This window comes from Strigops habroptila, chromosome 2 (genome assembly GCF_004027225.2).
Source record: "Strigops habroptila isolate Jane chromosome 2, bStrHab1.2.pri, whole genome shotgun sequence".
NCBI classification, from domain to species: Eukaryota; Metazoa; Chordata; class Aves; order Psittaciformes; family Psittacidae; genus Strigops; species Strigops habroptila.
In genome coordinates, this window is record NC_044278.2 from 41,937,747 (window position 1) to 41,960,131 (window position 22,385).

Genomic DNA, 22,385 nt, shown 5'->3' on the forward strand with positions numbered 1-22,385 from the left:
TGGAAAAACTTAGTGGACTGAAAATTGGTGCAATGTCTGGGCCCAGAGGGTGATGATCAGTGGAACAAAGCCTAGTTGGAGGCCCGTAAGTAGCAGTGTAGCCTGGAGATTGAGAAGTGTTCAGTATCTTCATCAATGATCTGGATGATGGGTGGAGTGTACCCTCAGCTGGAATTATCAGATTTATCAAAAAAAGTTTGCTGATGACACAAACTGGTGGACACCAAACTGAACATGAGTCAGCAAAATGCCATCATGGCAAAGAAGGTCAATGGCATCCTGGGCTGTATGAAGCAGTGTTGCCAGCAGGTTGAGGAAACTGATGGTTTGCTCTCCCCAGTAACAAGGTGGGACGCAATAAGATCCATCTTCCAAAAGCAGAGGAATAGCATCTTTCCCATCAGGCTTGCTAACCTAACAAGGAGGACTTTAAGCTAGGCCTTTTGGGGATGGTGACCAAAGCCTAGAGAGAAGTCACAGTACAGGAGCAGCAAGAAGACACCCAGGGGACAGCATAATGGTGAAGCTCCCACATTCCCCTTCAAGGCAGCACAACTGAGAGCCCATCTCAAATGTCTCTACACAAGGACATGCAGCACAGGGAACAAGCAGGAAGAATTAGAATTCCATCCACAGTCTTACAAACCTGTGAACTCACAGTGACTGCAGAGATGTGCCACACATGGCAGCACATGATGAAGTGCCGCGATGGGCAGCTACAAGATCTCCAGGAAGGCCAGGCCAAGAATGTGAGGAAAAACATGTCTGGACAAGGTCCTGAGCAACTCTGAAGCTGGATTTAACTTCAAGTATAGCTCTCCTTGAAGTGAAGAACTGGACCAGGCAACCTTCTAGGCCTTTTTCACCCTAAATCCCTCTATGATTTTAAGATAATTTGCTATTATAGATGTGGAGGATGCAACCCAGGCATTTTTGGTTGCTAAAAACTAAGCTAGATATTAAAATGAATGAATTGGTGGCCACATTAGTAAGTTGAGACTGGTATCGGCAAAACCCCAATATAATTCCCAATGTTTATCCCATTCTCCACAGCTTTCATGATGAAGTATTCAGAGCTACGCTAAGTTTGCTGCTTATAGCAAGTCACTCTTAGGAGAGCCCTATGGGATAGATAATGGAAATGAAATCTTCCCCTTGAAAATCAGTTTTAATAAATGTTCGTCTTTCATGGCTTTTGCCACTGTAGAAGTTCTGTGCTGATGAACGCCCAGTGCTCAGCTGCAGGACAGCAGTATATGCTGCCTGAGAAACACTGCATCTAGTTCTAAGAATGGTGTCCACCTTTCTCACATATTAACTTACCACTGTTTTGAGATACTGACTTATGACTACTAACACAAATGGAAACTAACTGGAGTTAATGTATGACACACTGAATGATGGCAAAACTATTTAAGAGAGAAAGAAGTTAGTATAACCAAAATATTACACAAGTTTCAGACATGTGAACCTGAGAGAAACAAAACCAAAACGTTAAGGCTCCACATGACAGCTGAAGACATTCTTGGAAAACATTTATTTATTAAAAGAAAACATCACCCAATCCATCAGAGGCATGTATTATTACATGGTTGGGAAGGTGAAAAACAAAAACAAAACTAACAAAAAAACCCCAACTACAAATCTTTCATCTTTTGCCTCTCCTACCCCAGCCCACATTATCAGCAGCAAGCCCTTTGGGCTGATTGGCATGATTTTATTTATAGATGTAAAGTGGGGGAACATGGAGGTGGTTTTGGTAGAACTCTCTTCTCATCTTGCATGATGAGAAACACATGAGATCAAAGTCCACCTTAGACCAATACAGTTACTTAAGTGCCACAGGGGAAGACTGCTATACCATTCGTATATGCTGAGGTGTGACTTAATGCAGACTGTTATCTTTAGAAAGAGTAATCTGCAGCAAAATGCAGACATCTACGACAATCCCCATCATCCAGTATTTTTAACCATAATAATTTACCTTGACTCTTCTGATTAGTTACCTCTGATCCTTATGAATTAAATCTTTCTCTCCTCAAATACCTATCTTTAAACTAGACATGTCTGTTCTAAGCCAGGAACTTCTATAACATGTGACAATACTTTCACTCACGTTACAGTGTTTTGAAGGGGTTTTTTCTTTTAAATTAGCTTTAGCACAACTCAGATATTATTAACTTATCAAAACTCAAGAAGACAGCAACAGAGAAAAATGAGAGAGGTCAGAGGATGGGAAAGGTGGGAAAGAAAATGAAAAGCAATCATTAAGAACAATTCAGATTATTTTGTCTATATTCTTAGAAAAAAACCCAACCAACTACAATTGCTTCCCAGATTCCATCAGATACATAAGCGGTATACACATATTCATACATGCAACACACATCCACTTTTATATATATATGTAAAAATAAAGATTTCCTTTTTTTAGATTTCCTTTGACTGAAATTCAAGTCAGATCACATATCCATATAAAAACAAGGTGTCTGAAAGTTTAAGCTGATACTCCAAGTAGTTTTGCTTCCCTTTTCTCCCACTGATTTTGAGATTTTTTTTTTAATGGAATAATGATCACACACACAGATAATGTATGGGCATGGGCACTCAAGAAGTCTGTAGCTCCTCAAAAAATCAGACTCCTAAATTTTCTGGTGTAATATGTGGAGAATACTTCATTTATGTTTTAGAAACCTTTAAAATAATATACTAATCTAATAGGCTCCTGCAGTTACTATAGTAATAAGCATATTGTAAAAGCATGTAAACATAAAAGGCATTTTTACTTTATATCTTCATCGGGGACTGTAGTGATGGGACATGGGGTGATGGCTTCAAACTTAAACAGGGGAAGTTTAGATTAGATGTAGGGAAGAGGTTCTTTGCTGTGGGGGTGGTGGGGCGCTGGAATGGGCTGCCCAGGGAGGTTGTGAATGCTCCATGCCTGGCAGTGTTCAGGGCCGGGTTGGACAGAGCCTTGGGTGACATGGTCTAGTGTGTGGTGTCCCTGCCCATGGCAGGGGGGTTGGCACTAGATGATCTTAAGGTCCTTTCCAACCCTAACTATTCTATGATTCTATGATTCTATATTGATATTCATCTATTCTCCTATGTTATAAACCACACGAAATAACAGAAACTGAAGAAATAAGCTAAAATTCTAATATTGAATGTGACTTCTTACAAGAAACTTTTTGGAGACTAACAACAAACAATTTTCCACTTTGCTGTAAAGTTACTGATTTTTAAGGCAGAAACTTCAAATAATCCATGCCTGAAAAACATCATTCTGGGCAGACAGCATATTAAAATATTATTGAAATAGTAAAACTAGAAGATATAACATCTATGTTATTATAAAGATCTTGGTCTAACTGGCAAACACAGCAATTAAAAAATTCCCTGAAAGTAGTACTTACTATAGCAACACAATCACCCCTAAATATAATTACTAACACCACAAGAAGAATGTATTTTGACAGGAAAGGACCCCAGGAAATAGAAAACATGGATGTTACAACCTCCAGACTACTCCTGTGAAGGGATCTGCTGGCCTCTATATAACTGTGAAGTGCAGTGAATCCAATGGCAAGCTCATCCCTGTGCCAGCAGACACCATTTGGAGACTAGTCCTTAATTTGCCACCAAGATAAGTTTACTCAGAGTGTTCATCTCCTGCCTGTGGATTCAGAGTAAAAGCTAAAAATCATAATGCATTTATTCTGCAACTCTATCAACTCTTTTAAAAACAGCAGCAAAACACAAAAAGCAGAGCCCCAATTACGCATATAAACCTTGAATGCTTCTTCACAAAAGAAAGATGGCTTAGGAGTTTTACCAGAGTCTGTAGTTTTATACCAATCTACTAAATTTGATTTTCCTATTTTCTTTCCTGTGCTAAGAGATTAAAACTGTGCTGCACAGTTTCTTAATGAAATAATTTTGTGTCTCCCCTCTATTTGCATAAAGAAAATATTCAACACAAAAATTGCAAGACGACAAAATCTTAATATGCAGTTTGGTAAAGTTCTAGTCAGTCTTTGAACAACACGTTTATCTATCCAGTAAAGCTTGTGTTAATGCGATGTAAGAGTTTGGCAAATTCAACTCTAATGGAGCATAAAAGTGCTTTTGCTTGAAAGTGAGATCATTTTTAAAAATTCAAAGCATGATCACTTTTTCCTTTTTTTGCAGGAACAATCTGATACAAGCAGCAAAGCTTAAATAAACTAGAAACATTTCAAATGATCCATAAAGGATTAATAAGCACTGCAGGAAGTCCTATAGGCTCAGCGTATACATTTTCCATCTTTTTTTCCTGTGACAGGCATGACGTGAAATTCTAAACAGAACTCAAGTTTCAAAGTCACTGAATGTTAAGGTCTGCAGCTTTGATACTAGGGTAGAGTGGGGTCACCATCTTAGAATCTTTAATTTAAATAGATAACAAAATATTGATTTTATTAGCATAATAAAGCCCCCAAATTATGGCCCTTCACAAAATTCTTTTTCCACTCAGAAATAGACAAATGGACAAAAGCAAGGCAAAAGGGGTAGTAGTAAGCTACAGGCCACTAATATAACAAGAACAAAATGACAGCTATTATTTTGGCAGAGATAATCTATGCTGAAACACAAAACACACACGCACACAATTTCTTTCAATACAATTTTCTTGTCTTCCCACTGACTTCTATGATTACCACAGAAAGCAGGGTTCTAAACACATTTCTCAATTGAATCTTCAATCAATAACGGTAAAAATTCGAGAAGGGAAATATGGGAAAACGTATTATAGCATGAGTAAGTGTTTGCAAAACAGACTGAACTTACAGATATGCATAAAAGTTGAAGGGGAATAAAATAAAAGAACCAAACATACAGTAACAGTGCACTATATACCTTTACTGAAATTAGTTAAAAAAAAAAAAAAAAAAAATCCACTTAAACTCCAGAATCCAATCAGTAGCAGAAATTGCCCCAAGCCTGGTACCAGTGATCAAATTATGCAGTCATACTTTCTTTCAATTGTAGTACCACAGTTGTAAAATAAAGAATAATTCTGAACTACCAAAGAGTTTTTGGGATATGTGAACAATTCATAGGTACAGTGAGAAGAGTGATCATTTAAATAATTTACAGAAAGTAATAAAACTAAACTAAACAGAGTCCACCTACTACTAGTGGTTTTATGTTATAAGGGAGAAATATTAGAAAACTAAGAATTAGATGCCTCCAAAAATCCCGAACGATGAAACTTGTGGGATCTCAGATGGAGGTCAGCCTGACCCAAACAAACTCTATTTGCTAGCAAGAATCCAGACTTACTTTAACACTGATGCAGGAGAAAAGACAAATAATTCATATCAGAATTGAGAGCTCCTTCTGTTGGAAGACGGAAAAGTTTAGCGTCTGCTAAGCTTATAAGGCTGTTTACCACCCAGGCTTTCTGTTCAGAGCCAAAACAATCAACAGTAGAAACTGTTTAGGTGACAGCTACATAAAAATTGGAAGAAGTTCTCACAAGCCTGGAAAATAGAAAAGATTCAGAAATGCAACAGACAAATAAAAAGTTATGAAAGAGCATAAATACAAAACCCAGCATGGATAATATTGGCCATATTGGGGAGGGAAGGAGGAGGGATGCGAGAATGATAAATGTTAGCTCACAGTGAGAGACTGACGCTGAAAGGCAAAAATTATGCTAAAATAATACACTAATCAAAAGGAAAAGTGAATGAGAAGAAAGAAGCAGAGAAAAAAACTGAACAAAGGACTAAAAGTAATCATTCGTCTATATAAAGGCAGCAGAGAGGCCTCGCTTGAAATGCTGTCTACAATCCTGGGCATATCACTAAAACCAGATAGAAGAAACCAATGCAAAGAACAGCAACAAAACCAGGCCTCTAAATAAATGAAAAAAGTATGATAAAATAATTTTTTCAGTGGTTATAAACACACCAGATACAGCAGAATAACATCACTTTCTACTAACATTTGAAAATAAAAGCAGCAGCCTGAAAGGGACCATAAGCATGTTACAAAAAAGGTAAATTCTGACTACTTGAAAGATTTTTATTATAAATTCTCAGGGTAACAGAAGCGGATATGTGTTTAATACAGTATCTGCCACAAGTCTGATCCTCTGCAGTGCTAAAAACAGTCTACATCAAGCAATTCTATGCTTGAATATTCAGAAACACATAAGACGAAAAGGACTTTGATAAATATGAAGATGAAAAGGACTTCGATAAATACCTATAGCCTGTGTGTACCCATCAAAACAACAGTTCACATACACCAACATCAATGTCTCCTGATATTTAGTTTTGCCACCACTATCATGGCAAAAGAGGAATAAAAGGAGTGCAAAAGACAGTCAATGAAAACAGAAGTTGACAAAAGAAAGCCTAGAAATGCGGACAATGAAGTACATAGACATATAAACTTGTTGTTTTGTTTACCTTTCTTTGCAATTCAATATGGAATTTCAGTGAAGCTGAAAAGATGACAAAACCACAGCAGTGAAAAACAGAAGTATTTTAAACACTATCAAACAGCCTTTGGAAACTCCTTGCCATAAAGTGCCATAGAGAAGCTGCATCTGTAGTCATACAGGTGAATATACTTCTAGTTTTATCAGAAAAGTCATCCACTAACTAGGAACTTACATCTTTTACAAAAAAGTTTAATGAAAAAATTTTTCTTTGATGGAGTTCCTTGAATCATTAAGCATTCAGCTAATGTCAGAGACCAGTACTACATTGGCAAATCCCTTCATTAAATAAAACTCTTTTATTCACCGGCTAATACTTAATCAAGTCTATGTTTTTGGGCTGCAGTGCTGACCTGGACATTTTTCTGAGTATTCAAACGAAACTTGAGTATTTGATTCCTCATGAGGTTTAAACTTGTTTTGTCTTCAGAATGTGTTATTTTATGATTGTGGCAATGCTACAGAAAGCAAGTTGTACTGCTGAAAGTAAGTTATGGCTGCCATACAGTCTGCAGCTGCAGAGGACTGTACTTGCAAATCCAGAGAAAAATTTCAGGCAAAACTATGTAATGCTTTATAGATAGGTTTTTCTACCTGCAACTTCCCTCACCACTGCTATCCAAATTACCTGTCTGTTCATATAACTTTACAACCCAGTATAATAACATATATCTAGCAAAGAACATAAATTTGTATTTGCATGTTTTGTTTAATTGAACAATATTTCCCATTTCAGCCTTGTTTCTCTCCTTTCCTGCAAATTCTTGTCTTACAGCCACAGGACAAATACTTACAGTGGACCGTAAGAGACGAGAGTTAAAAAAAAGGTGAAGTTTAACAAATATGTGGATGAGGGTGAAAGGAAAGGGCAACAGAATTAAGGCAGGACACACTGAGCACTGTCCTGGTTTCAGCTGAGATAGAGTTAAAAACAGTTTCAAAGGATAACTATGGAACAGAAAAAAAATGGCTCTTCCTTATCACAAAGGACAACACACTGTAGGAGCGTCTATGCTCCTAGAACTACCTTAGGAGAAAAAAAGTTATCTGTTAATAAATTTATTAATTTATTCAATGAATGGATGTTTATTAATTTATTCCACTTTTACTGTGGAACTTTCATATGTAACTGTTGAATGTACATTTATTTTTCAGAACAGTATCTTTCCCACTACCCAGAAATAATTCTGAAGCAATTATGGAAGCGAGGTAGAACTAGGGAGAAAAGAATGTATTTTGTTTTTTTCTAGTAGCTGATCAATTGGGCTGTTTCATATAACTAAAAAGGCAAAAATATTAGGTGTTCAGAGCAGAATTGTGTTTGTGGAAGGCATTATTAACAATTAATAATCATTACACAGTGTCTTGTTTACCTGACCCTGTGTAAATTTAGCAGCCTTGTAATTAGACCCATATTTTGCATATTTGTATATTTCCATGCATAGTATTTGACTCATTCATTCATCCATTAAAATTTGCTTGACAGACATCGATGGATAATCAGGGTACAATTTCTATTTACCGGATTATAGAAAATTGCCCAAACTGTTAAGTTCAAACAAAGTGCATTCTTGTCTCTTTCTTGCAAAAGATGTAAAAGTAATTAAATACCCGAGGATGGCCCCAAGGCTCTCTGAAGAAGTTGCAGAGCTCTCATCATCTGACAGCTTTAATACAACTTTGCTCTAAAAAATGGTTGCTGGGTTAAAAAAATCACAACACTAGTGTCTACATTTTCCTTTAGGCAATGCAACAATGAAATTCTTCAGTAAGAAACACCTCCTATAAGATGCCTTGTACTCTGGAAAAAAAGGAAGATTTTTTTCCCATTTAACTACTTTCCAGTAATTTCCTAACTTTCTCAGCAATTGGAAGAATCATCTTACTACTTTTCTGTTCAGAAAAAAATATCTTCAACTTCAGATTCTTTAAGCATTAACCATAATAATGAAATACTATTATTAGATATGCTTATATGTTTGAGAATAAGGTTGATTATTAGGCAGTTCGGTACATATAATTTTGCCCTCTTCCCCCTGCCCCCCTCCCCCAAAGGTATGTGGAGATGGCAGCTATTGTCAATAAAACACCTCTATAAACAGAAAGGTATGGAAGATTTTTACTAAGCAGTCAGTATGGAAAGCAACAGTACAGAACAGAATGGGGAATAAAGGAATTTCTTTACTTCTGTGTGTGTGCTGGTATCTCATAAAGGTGAGATAGCCTTGTCCAACAGGACAAATGTTTTACAGGTTTCTGCTGAAGAAACTGACTTTTGCCCAAAAAGTCAAGTCAGATATACCCATAAAAAGTGTAACACTTGTATTTTTGAACAACTTCGATAATCCAAAGGGAGCCCTTGTGGAGCTTCTTTCCTAACCCGTGTAGCTAATGTGTCAGAAAAGATATTTATCTCCTTCTGTAAATCCACAGCTCACCACAGATTTTTGTTCTTTTAGTACCAAAAGTCGAATCTTTAAAATAATAGCGCAATGGCAAGAGAGTGGAAAGTAATGTTTCAGTAGAGCACTAAAAGGTAGACCAATAGCTTCTCCTTCGGTGGCAGACACTTCCCCCTGCCCCAATCAACTGGCCAGAGCTACCTTAGGACTCAGTTTTCTATGATCAAATAAACTTCAATATTGTGATTCACTCACCTAACTTAAGGATTTTCATTTTTCCCTGACATAAGCCACCTTGAGGGAGAAGAATACCAAACTGCTCCTCTTTCCTAAACAAGGAAATCTTAATTTGAATCTTAGTAATTTTAACTGCTCTCATGATGCAACCAAAGGCATAAAATATTTAAATTAAGCAACAAGAGGAGATCAAAAAGGCATCTTCCAGGGTTCCCAGGCTCATTTGTCCACTGGCCTACCAAGTGAGTGGAAGAGTTGACACTTCTTGTTGGCCATCTTTTCACTGAAGGTGAACAGCTTAGTCACAAACCAACACTGTCATCTCTTCCTCAAAAATCCCTTACTGCTGGAACAATTCTGTCCTTCTTCCGACTGTCTCTCATCAAGTACATTTTTGTGTTCAGTCCTCTTTTCACAAGGACAACCATAACAGAAGTTGAAAAAGCTTAGTACCAGGATAAAATAAATCTCTATTGCACCATGATTTCAGTCTCAATATTTTGGTGCCCAGAGAGCTTCTCTGCTCCATCAGTTCCGAATGCCAACCTCTCTGCAGGTCAAAGAAGGAAACACACAGGCAGGGCCAGTTTTGCTTCAATTGTAGAAATCTGAGTGGAAGCTAACGACAAGGACTTTATTTTCTCATTTTAAGGATGTTACATTAAATACTCATTATCTGAGGGTATGGATTATTCTAGGTGGTATCTATTTTCATTCAGACCATTGGTGGAGATCATTGAAGATTAATACCAGCAACTGAAATTATCTCATATGCCATCATTTAAATTTTCTAAGTACCAAAATTTACAGGAACTACCTGAAGATGGATGGATATTTAGCCTTAATGCATCAAGACTAGATTCTTGTATACCATGTATAACATGTTTGTACACCATGTATACCATACTTGTATACCAAGTATACCATGTTTCTAACCACTAAGAATTATGTTTTCCAAACACCTACTCCATCACTTCCTGTAAGCAAGACATGCTCCAACATACCAGGTCCAAAGTTGAAGGGTGCCCAGGAGTTTCAAAACACTTAAGAGACATAAAAAGCAAAAATCCTTTGCTAATATTGCTATTCATAGTCGGAATGTCCTGAAAACAACTGATGAAGTCTACTAGAAGAATTATATTGAAGAAACTACCACAGACAGTGGGAGAGATACAGCTTGCATTTTCCTTCATTAATCTATTTATTTCAAGGATGTCATACTGCCTTTGGTTTTGACTCTGAAGGTCCTTCCTATTGAAACACAGTTTTAACAGCTGCCTAGCGCTGTACCATGTTTGATCCATTCCAGCTTAGCGTCTCACCACTAGAGGATGAAAAGAGAGCGGAAACATTTTTGTAACTAAAAAGTTACTTGCAATTAAGATAAGAATGGAGAAAAGGAAAGAGGGAAAGATCTGGCTAGATACCTTTTATTTGGAAAAAGAACTGGCCTGAAATCACACTGACTGCATCAATACAAGAGACTACACCCTGGTTATGATGCTGGCTTCTCATGCACAGGTCTATCTAGAAAGGCATTGCTTTAATTTTTATAGAAACTAAATGTAGTTCTAATTATGAAAGCTTGTAATCTCTCCTAGATAATTTTCCTTATTTTCACTACAGTCTTAGATCCTCCTCAAATAGGTATTTGCTACTCAAGCTTTTGTCTGAATGACACCTGATTACTGAGTGGCATCTTGCCACTAGCCTCATGAAGCTCTTCACAAATGGACTCAGCAGAAAATGCTGAAAATAAAACTCTGGAGTAATCCCTGACCATTTCTTGACAGATAACACAGGCTTATTTTGTTAATTTCAAGTCCTTAAGATGCCTGACTTACTCTTGTTGGGAAGTCACCAAAGACAAGTCAGATCATAGAGAATTTTAACTACCATTTCCCTACAAGGTATTTCAGTCTCTCTCACTTAAAGGGCTAGGGAAGAAGCAGGAGTTTGGGATCCTAAAACTACGTCATTTTTAATCAGCCAGGAGACTCTCTCAAGGACCGTATCACAATTCAGTTTACTCCATTACTGCTATTTCACTGATTAGGGTTTGTTCTGGTTTGGTTTGGTTTTTTAACCCACCTAGATGATCTCCAAAAGATATCCCATTAAAGGAACAAGACGTATAAACTGCGACCCCTTATCACAGACAGAAAGAGAAGTAGAAAGCAGTAGAATGGAGAGGGAATTTGATTAATTGCTTCCTTCAAAGAAGCATAAAACCCACATGCAAACACAAAAGAATAGTGAGAAAAAGCATCACCAACACCACATGAACTACTGGAAGACAATATGAGATTTCTGAACAGCTGTGTAAGTCTTAATGCCATTATTCATACACACACACATATATATATGCACATACACATAAAAAAATAAATTCTCCCAAATTCAAATTCTACATTTAATCTTTGTGCTTGATAGGTGGTCAGTGGGTAGCTTGGTATCTGCTAGTTCTATCGCAAGATCATCCAGCATAAATCGCCTTAGTATGAGAAAAAAATATGTATTATCCAATAAAAATTACTGCAGTAATTACAAAGTTATTGCAGAAATCTAATGTTATACTCTGCAACAGAATTCAGCATATGCCATTTTGTGTCCTTGTATTTTAGAGGGTGAGGGGGTTCTCTGCTTTTAAATAATTCTGGCCCCTTTGTGGTATAGTCAAATGTTGCTTTGGATATTAAATTGAGAATTTATCTTAAATGGAAACAAACAACTTCGCTAAAAATTAGACATTTATGACTTGCAAATTACAGATACTAATTATTTTCAGTATATACAATTATGATATTCTCAAGAGGTATTAATTTTGGGACAGATGTGCTTTCATCATGTAATTTGGAAATTAAGTTACACTCTCACGTATGGGAACTCAGAAGTCTGAATTTGTGTAAAGATAGGATTGATAGAAAGGAATTCTGTCTTGCTAATTTTCTCTCTCTCTCTCTCTCTCTCTCTCTCTCAGTCTCTCTCTCTCTCTCTCTCTCTCTCTCTCTCCTCTTTCTCTCTCTGATGAGAGTGTGGCCAGCAATCCTCACAGCTGGGTTGCCTTGCACTCAAAGGGATGGGGGCTGACTGCAGAGTTGATGAGGATACACTTCCACTTGACTCCACCTCCCATTTTGTCCTTTCAGATAATTCTTCCAGTAACTTCTACAAATTTAAACAATAATTAAGACATACCAACTGTAAAATATGCACAATGCTGAATACTTCACATTCATGGCAGAGCGCAAAAATTAAGTGTTGCTAATGCAAACATCTTAGACATTAAAAATATACGTAATCCAAACTGAAGGCATTAATGCAAAAAATTCCATCAGAGTAAAAGGGATAACATTGCTACACTGACCATATTTTCATTAGGAAAGGAAAGCATATTATTACAGAAATGCTCTCCAGTGTATACATGCCTATAATCTTCAAAGACGGGGTGTGACAAGTGATAAAGGAAAAAAAGAACATAAGAAAAATGCCAGTTAAATAAATCTCTGGGATGATACTGTTCTTGGGTGAGTGTATTAATTAAAGAAATCCATCTGGGAGTTCATACTTGTTATTTTTCACATTTGAACTGCAGTCACAATACAGAAAGGAAAAAGACAAGACAAAAAGAAGCACTGCTTGCTGGTCCAGTATAAAAACCAATCTTCAAACACTGAACATTTCGTTTCTACTGTTCCACAGGAGGTTGTAGATAAAGATGCAAGACATTTGGCATATCTGCTACAATTCTAAGACAGAGATCTTTATTTTTAGATGGAACGAGTTCAGTCACTGCATAAACATTCCTATCTGGAGATCTTTACTGATAGTAATGGATTTTTGATTTTCTCTTGCAGATGCCACTTAGAAAGATAATGAATTTGTTCAGGAGAAAAGCCCAACATCTACTTGTCAAATTTTGCAGAGCCTTAATTTTCATGTAGAAATCTGGTATACCTTTGGAAAACCTCAGAAACGTTTCTCTCATACATTTGTGGATTCAAAGGCTAACACAACCTATTAGGCTGAAGATACATGGATAGCTGAAACTCATCAGATAAAAGAAAGTGAACAAGACTGACATTCAGTCGCTGTAACAGTTTTAGCATGGCTACACAGCATTCCCCCTCCATTATAGGATGCTGCGTCTGTGGGCAGATTGAAGAGACAATATTCAGCATGGCATGGATATAGGGAAGGGAGGTTCATCTTCAGCAATAAAAGGGCCTTTAAAACAGTGTGTTATCACAGAATACATGGGACTAAAGCACAAGCACAGGCAGAACTGCCAATTCACCAGGCTCAATTTGCAAAAAAAAATTTGACAGTACAAAAAAGTATTCACATGAATAAGAGTAGCAATACAGTAACTACTTTTCAGTAAAAAGTAGGAGTAAAGTTCATCAGTAGATACCATGTAATCAATATAATCTGAAGATGCACCTAGCCAACTTGACTGATAAACTTCAAGGACTCTTTACAGAGACCTACACATAGGATGACACATACGGGCTAACACCTGTTCTGGAGCACAGCTTTATTATCTGACTACTTGGAATAAGTAGGCATACAAAGCTGCTATTTTCTTTATATCTGGGGATTAAAAAAAATAAAAATAATCCACTTCCATATAGAAACTGAAGGCAATACTGTAACTCTGTAGTATCTCCTTTTCTATTTTAGAACACAAAGACTGTGTATCCACTTACAAGACCTTGACTTCCGAACAACATAAAGTGAAGCAAATGCAAAACCCTTCTCTAAAGCCATGTCTATTTTGCCATTTCTTCCTGTAGATGGGAACATTCTCACTTAAAATGAAGCAACATCTCTTTTTCATCTCACATGATCCAAAACCTCATTGGCTCTTAAAGCTGTTTCTATTAAACAAGCCTGTTGAAGTACAGGTTTCGTAAGTCAAAATGAGCAACACAGCACATACTTCTAGAATTGACGCTGGTGTCTCCTGAGATATAGAGAATCTTACAGACAATTGGTTGCATTATTGCTGGTATTGCTTAGACTTCTCTTGGACACTGTAAAAAAACCTCAACAAATAATTCCCTAGAAATCTCATTCATCTAGAGGGTTGCTTTCCCCAACCCTAAGCACATGAATGAAGACACTAAGGTAGAGGAGCTTAGCCAATAGTGCTGCTCAGACTCATTGCTCTCAAGTTTTTTATACAACTTACTTCCAGGAACCAAGCTGAAAGTTATGAACTACCCATTTAGTCTGCCCAACCTTGAATGCTTATGCACTCATCTATCTTCTCTTGCTGCACTAAGTACTAAATAATATCGAGAACCAAACAGCTGTTTAAATTAAGCCAAATGTAAGCTTTTGAAATAACCTTCTAAGTACAAAGCTTCTCCATGATGAGATTTTGAATACTGGAACCACTTCTATTGAGGAACACCTTATTTATTTTTTCTAAGACTATTTTACCAAGAAATAAAGCAGTGACTAAATGTTACTGAAAATATTTTTTGACAATTTTAACTGCTTTAAACCAGAAAGTGAAAATAATTCTTTTAACATCTAAGGGTAGGGAAAAATAAACACCTTGCAAGACCCATTCCCACTATGTCAAGGAAAAGCATGCTGAGGAAAACAGAGATGAAGTTTTTTGTGTATGCCCTCTGTCATCTCCCAACCCCCATGATTTTCTTTTTCAATAATCTTCAGGAATGTGGCCTATGAAACACAGCATCAAACAAAAATGTTTACAAAAGAAGGTATTTTAGTTTGCCAAATACTGTAAAATTTATTTTAAGCTTTCTTTTAAAGCTGAAAGCAGGCTCACAACAAAGACTAAGAACCTTTAGGATAAGTAACTTAGATTTCTTACAATTACTTAAGACCATTCTGTATTTTGTTCTTTTATATGCCCATTCTACTCTGAATTACCACAGATAGAACCACTTAGTTTAAAGAAAACTTTAAAGCAAATAATGTTCTCTTTCTAAAATCGGCGTCGGACCATGGATTTCTGTACAATTGGTGACTTCTAGGAAAACATTTCTGATATCCACATCATTTTTAGGTCATGAACATCAAACAAACTTATCCTTGTGAAAAGAACAATGTCCAGGATAAATGTGGCCTCTTAAGCTTCAGATTTAAACTTCGGTTCTCCTGAGGAATGCAAGGTACTTGAGCACTGCAAGCATTGCCAGTTATGCATACATCAACCAGCATCAAGTATTCAAGGCCAAGAGACATTGCTGACTTGTCTTATCTCCCAGCAAGCTGGTTATAATGTGTTCTCTATTAAAAGTTTCTATAGAATAATACAGACTCAATCTGCTTTGATATTTCAGTAATTTGGTGTTCCAACTTATTACAATATAAGGCATTAGTACTAAGAAAATTCCATGAGAACTGGTGGTTTTAAAACTTACTGTAAGCCTTACTCAGTTTAACCGGACTTCTGCTTCTTGTAATGTCTCTAATTATAAACTAGTGGGATCCTTTTCCACCAAAAATTTAAACTGAACATAACAAAAACCTAAACAGATATAAAATGGCTCTCAAACCACTGTAAAAGGAGAAAGATGAATATTGATCCTTTAAAGCCCAGTGATTTGTCATAAATCTTCTTGTGAGTCATGATTTGTTATTAAAATAAAACTCAGATGCAGCAAATCCTACAAAGGTATATAGCATCCATAGCACTTCTGTCTATCCAAGGTAACCAAAGGATGGCACATTTGCTCGCTCACTCTCAAAGTCACTTGCTCAGGAACTATCAGCAATGCAGTTGTGGCAAACCTCTGCTTAGCCTGCACAGATTCGCCTGAGATTTTAAATTCTTGGCTACAGAATCTTGTAACAAATATTGCTACACCAAAGGTACATACTCTATAGTCAGTTTAAAGCCAGACCAGATACACAGACCTATAATGCAGCACAAACATGCTCTCCAAGTGTTGCCAAAATTCATCATTGCTTTGGCTGGGGCAACAGATCAGTTCCAACAGAGTACCTTCAAAGACAGTGCTTTCTGTAATCCTCTGAAGACAGCAACATCTTGTTATTAGATGAGTGATTCAATCACCTAGGTAAACATTACACACTTGGTGGCAATCATAACCATGACCATATTTACCTCTGGGCACATTTCCTGTAACACGATCTTCACAATACTGCCATTTATAAGCCTAAGCAGACAAATTATTTTGATAATAAGCCCTTACATTCCTGTATTCTACCTACAGAGGAAATTACAAAGTTAGTTTTACTCTACTGAAGCAATCCACATTTCTTAGAACCTACTCCATGTGGTGGACAGCCTGGGGAGCCTTTTCTACAAAGAGCTGAGAGAGATACCTAGTGTCACTAAGTCTTCTCTGACAAGGTACCAGACTGTGGACTAAGCACTAGAAGAATCAACAGTAAACAGATACTGCTCCTTTGCTTACGTTCACTCATTCTCAGCAGCTAAAATTTGGAGTGCAGAGAGTCACACTCAGCCTCACTCAACCATCAGTGAGATAGATGCATGTCCATCATGGCTAGTAAAATCCAATGAAGAGCATTAAACCCTTCGTAAAGACATATCGATCATTACTTTGAAACACTTCACTAAAAATCATATTGATGCTCTAAGTCTAAACCAAACAATTCCTTTATCGGGCAGATCATGGAGAAGTTGCAGTAATAGTGAATCAATTCCAGTTAATAGACGCTACGAGTGCTGTGACAAGTAACTGCTTACTCACCCCAAAATGCACTGTACACACTGACCACAGGTTTATGTTTTATTATTCAATAAACATAAACTCTAGCAGAAAAACAGAAAAAGTGTAACGCTTTCTTATGGTGGATTACTGACTGCTCTGTTCAATAATCAAGATATTTCTACTTTCCTCCTGGTTAACCAAAACATGATTGCAAATACAACGCATGTGTCAACCTCAATCAGGGAAAGAATCAGAAAATGCTACTGCGGAGGGGAGGAGAAAACTCTTCATAATCCAGTGGCAGCCTCCCTTCCCACTCTCAGGTCCCCAGTAAACTGTGAATGGAATCACATTAATCTTTTATCTTTCACTCCAATTGCTTTCCATTCTGCCTTGACTTGGAAGCTTTCAGTACTAAAAATAAACATCTCTGTTTCTGTATGTATAAACCAAAATGACAGTGATAAAAGTTCAAACTTGGAAAAGACTCAGAAACCCTTTTCCATACAAACAGGAAGGACTCAAAATAAGCACTGGAATGAATCTGACGGCAGAGTCTAGCTATCTGATTGTGACTATCACACCAGTTGGTGTCACAATTCCTTCTATTTTCTGGCCCTACCTACTCTTCATCCCATGCCCATGTACTTGTAGTACTATCAGCACAACGATAAATAAAATATTGTACTATTGACACTACTAAGCACCTTTCCCTCATGCCAAAGAAACTTCTTACCCCTACGTACCCACCAAACAAAAATGCTTTTGATACAATTACTGTTGTGAGAATATGATTACAAATGTCATCACCATCATCTACAACCATATTTTCACCTGTTCATGTGGTGTACACCTGTGGGTTGTTGGCAATACCAACTTGATTGAAGTGTGGGAGATTCTAGGTTCACAATGAGCCCTGTCATCTTTGTTCGCTTAAGCAAATACGCCATGCAATCCCAAAACCTGTGTGAACGCTATTACCTCTAATAGTATTACCTTGTTTGTAAATCTTTTACCTTTTTAAGTGTGCAAAATAGTAATGTAAAACCCAAGAACATATATATACTGTAGTCAGAACAGAAATATATGTATGTATATATATATAAAAAATAAAATTCAAAGATCTTGAAAAGGGTACCAACATGCTTTTATGCTGTGACCTAATGTGCGAGCAGTAGACCACCCCACCACAGGTAAGAAATGAGAAATTTTGAGGGCTATTGAACACTGAATTTTCGCAGCTGAACGGTATAAAGTTATTTAGTTCAATAGCCTTCAAACTCACTTCTTCCCGTGGGTTACAGTGGTCCAGTAGAAAAAGACTGTAAAACAAAAAGTGCAATACAGGTTGGACCAAGATTTTTGTTGATATTTTTTTAAACTCTTTTTAAGTTTGCATCATTTTATGCCTTCTGAAAAACATAAAAAGATCTAAAGATGTCATACACTATTAACTAGACAGCATATAGTTTCCATATAAAACCAGGTTTTAGCCTATAAATATACTATTAATACCACCACAGGTGTATATTTAAAAACAAGATTAAAACCCTGCTGCTTCAGGGACAACAGCTTTCCAGTCCAACCAGTTCAGTATGAATTTTGCTACTGTTCACATGGCATATACAGTATGATAGGGTTTTTTATTCAGTTCTATTTAGTTGGCAAAACTAGCATCTCAACAGCTGAGTAAGATATGGGATTCATTTTATGAATGTGAATACTCATTTTTACAGGGCTTTTTAAAAGAGGATCTAAGAGGGCATTTATTTACCAAGTGCTCAAAAATGAGCCTTTGAATATTCTAGTGGGAAACTCAAAACAGTTTCCATCATAATAATTAGATCCACTTACTATAACTGAAATGACACCCTCTTTATGCACAGAAGTTGGTCAGTTTTTCCATTTATGCTTGCATATTCCAGCTTTCACCTATTCCCTAGCATGGATGTTTCATTGATGGCTGAGGGTAACACTTCAAAAATGAACTAGCTAAACAAACTTCCCAGCAGCACTTGACAGAGCTACACCTATTCTTCCCCATTTCCAAAGCAGTACAGAATTAATTACCAGTTCTATGGATCTATTGTAAGTATAATAGACTAAAGAGCTATCACAGACACATTTATTGTAAAAGCACAATCCCAAGAGTGTCTAGTAGAGGGCCAAAACGATTAACACAAATGCTTTGTCAGATCAAAGATAAAACCTGCACCGCCCAATTGAGGAATGAATTAGAACAGTGGGTTATCTTTCAAATTAACCAGGGCAGTTAGTGAGGAAAATTTCATGAAAGTGTAATTCTTAGCCTTTGTGAATCCACACAGCAGGCATTCTGCCAGCTGACAAGATGATGAAATTTTCATGCTTAAAAAAGCCCTCTTCATTTCCCAATTTAGATTAGCTAGCGTTTCTCTCTTTTCATCTATTTGCTCTTCTGAAGCAGAATTAAAAAAAAAAAAAAAAAAAAAAAGCAAGCACACAACAGGATCAATCTCTCCTAGAATAATGCATTTCTGAAAAGAAATAAAATCTTTGCATGTAATTTTTTAGATGTATTTACACTTAGGAGTAAGATTATCAAAATTGATATTGTTAATACCATTAAGAAATCTATAAATACTGGAGCAATGCTAGATACGTTTTGGAAGACAGATATAAAACATTCAAATGTTTAATGGCAAAAAATTATTGAGGAAACAGAAAATTTTATTTAAAGGCGAGTATTTTACAAAAAAAATGGGATTGAAGGAGGTTTACAAAATTCTATTTACACACATTTGCATCTTTTTTAAGAAGTGTGTCACTGTCATATTTATCAGTTTCATGTGCCAAAAAGGGAAGTAGATTTTCCACTTCTAGATTTTATGGCACAACCCCCTGCCCCTAAATTTACACAGCCACATATAAAAGCATTTCAATAGACTGAAGGAAACAACATGCAATGATCTTAAACACTAAAAAGAAAAAGAAAAAAATCTTATTCAAAGCTCACTGAAAAAAAAATAAGCTTATTCACTTCAGTGAGCTGTGGATCAGGCCGAAAGGCTCTTGACAGGGCTGTCTTCATAAAAGATAGCTCATTATTTTAAAGGTTAAAAAACTCATTTTTGCAGGCTATGTTTTTGTATGATATGCCATTTGAACAACACACAAACAACAGAAATCTCTAAAAAAAAAAAAAAACAAACCATATATATAAAAAAAAAGGAGTGACAAAGTTAGACAATATACTTGTCTATTTTAAATTTACATTTCGGTGCCTTTCAGATGGACCACTACAATAGGAGGCTGTTAAATAAGCTTCTCAAAGTTTCATCAAATGTTTTGTTCAGGCAGTTCTTTGCCGTACTACTTCTGCATGTGTCTTTATAGCTTATAGGATTATATATATTAGTGCAAACACCCATTTGATGAATTTCAACTCCAGCTGTTATACAGTCACTACAAGTACTTGATGAAAGGAATAAACTAAAACTCACAGCATCTGATTTTCTAAGAGCTAACAGGACAAAAAGTTTACTGCCCAACTCTGTGGAAAGCCCTTTTTTAAAATTTAAATTATTGTTCAATTTGGAAATTACTTTTTACAATAAAGTAATCTCACATTTCCAGAGTCTGAATATATTCCACAGTCAAAAAGTAGTTTTAAACCTTATTGTAGCAGCTAAGTGGGTTAAAAGTAAATTCTCAGTATTAAAAGATTACTGAGTTTATAAAGCTTTCACTTACAAGGACAAATACATTCCTGCTGAAGGACACTTCATTATCCTATATAACATGCAGTAAGATACTTAATAGACTTTAATACAATGTAAGCAAGTTGCTATGTTCAGTATTGAAACATTTCACAGTTTGGTTCACGGCTTGGTTGGAAAAAAAAAAAAAAAGGAAAAAAGAACAGAGTAAGATATTACACCACTTTTTGTTCTTACCAGTAATATGAATTTTTCCTGCCCTTAAAGGTATCTTTCTTCATCAAGTTTACTATTGCACACCTTATGCACAAGTTTTCTAGCACTTTATATGCGAGAAATTACTCAGCATGTGGCATTGTGCATGATAATAACATATATACATTAAATCTAAAAAAGTTTAACAGGACCAACTTTTATACAAAAGCAGTCTGTGCAAACACAGTACTTGGACATGTTATTTAATAACACGTTGCATAATTTAACATGTACAGTAATATAAATTGAATTATAATCTGGCAGCCAGCTGGACTTCGCAATAAAGTAATGCGACATGTCACATTTTGGTAACTTCACCTGTCCAAGTCATCTAGCCTTAACTTCAATGGAAAGGGACAATCTATCCCTACCTTGTGAAATATTGCCTGAATTTAAATATCTTAAGCAAGTTTTGCACTTCTTTTGATGCACAGACCTTCAAAAGAAGTAATTATGCATTGAGAAATTATTACATTTCCAGGAAAGAGCTTACAATTGCTACAATTGCAATAAGAACTAATATAGAAGAAAGAAAACACAAAATGCATCTTAGTATTAAACTATAATGATAATTCTTAGCATTGTAACTACTGTCTGCAAAAAGTATTTTGTAATACTTAAGAAAACACACCACAAATTATATAAGCCATTCATTCACAGGCCAAATTTTCAAAACCAGTTTCCTTTTTGGCGTATATCAAAGGTTATGAGCACCCAAAGCTTACGAGTGCCTTCAAAACTGATGTCTGTCCTGAAGCTGGGAAAATGGGCAATGTTCAACAACCAAATAAAGCAGGCAGGCAATAGGATGAGGAGATCTATGAAAATTTGAGCAAAATGGCTAGCTGCCAATTCACAAAGTATGATACTTCCAGCATATCAGAGATGCAAAATATATTGATACAATTTAAAAATCATGGTGGCTTTTTTTCCTAAGCAGTCACCACTTTGGGTAGTTCAAACACAGAATTTCAAATATTACACTTCTCCCCCCTCCAGTGCCATACAAAGTGCCATAAAAAGTCAACCACTACTGCTGGCACTTTGAATTTCTTGCACTGCCCCCCCAAAAAAAGACAATTATATCAAATTAATTAACTATCCATCTTTCTCCCTTTTTTCCCCTCCCAATCATTATGAAGAATGATTCATAGTATTTCCCTTCCTATTGTCCTTCAAAGAATTTTTACAGAGCTACATTCAGTTTTCTTTTTCACAATGTAACACTATTAATATACATCAATTTGGGTTGGAAAAAGAGAATCAGCTTTCAATTACATGAGAAATTGATATCTGTATATTTGATAGGCTTCACAGATTTCCTAAAAAGCATTAAGATAATCAACTCTGCACTTTTTCATCTAAAAATCTGTAAAAGAGAGCTACTACATCTGTAATAATGCTGACACACACTTACAAAAATGTAAATACATCTGACTATCTTGAGACTGAACTGAGAAAACAAACATTCTGAATTATTATTTTAAATCATTAAGGGATTGTTTTATTTTCATAAAGTCGGGTTTTGACATTGCATGCTATTACCTTGGATTACACGTGCAAAAAAAAGTAATATGACAGTAACTAAAAACTCAGCACTACTTAGAAAACT

The 22,385-nt window shown here is 36.2% G+C and overlaps 1 protein-coding gene across 2 annotated transcripts in view; it reads right to left on the bottom strand.

Annotated features, from left to right (window-relative positions):
• The window catches only part of POLA1 (DNA polymerase alpha 1, catalytic subunit), a 193,338-nt gene that overhangs the window by 82,272 nt on the left and 88,681 nt on the right, over nt 1-22,385 (bottom strand). The window lies entirely within an intron of this gene.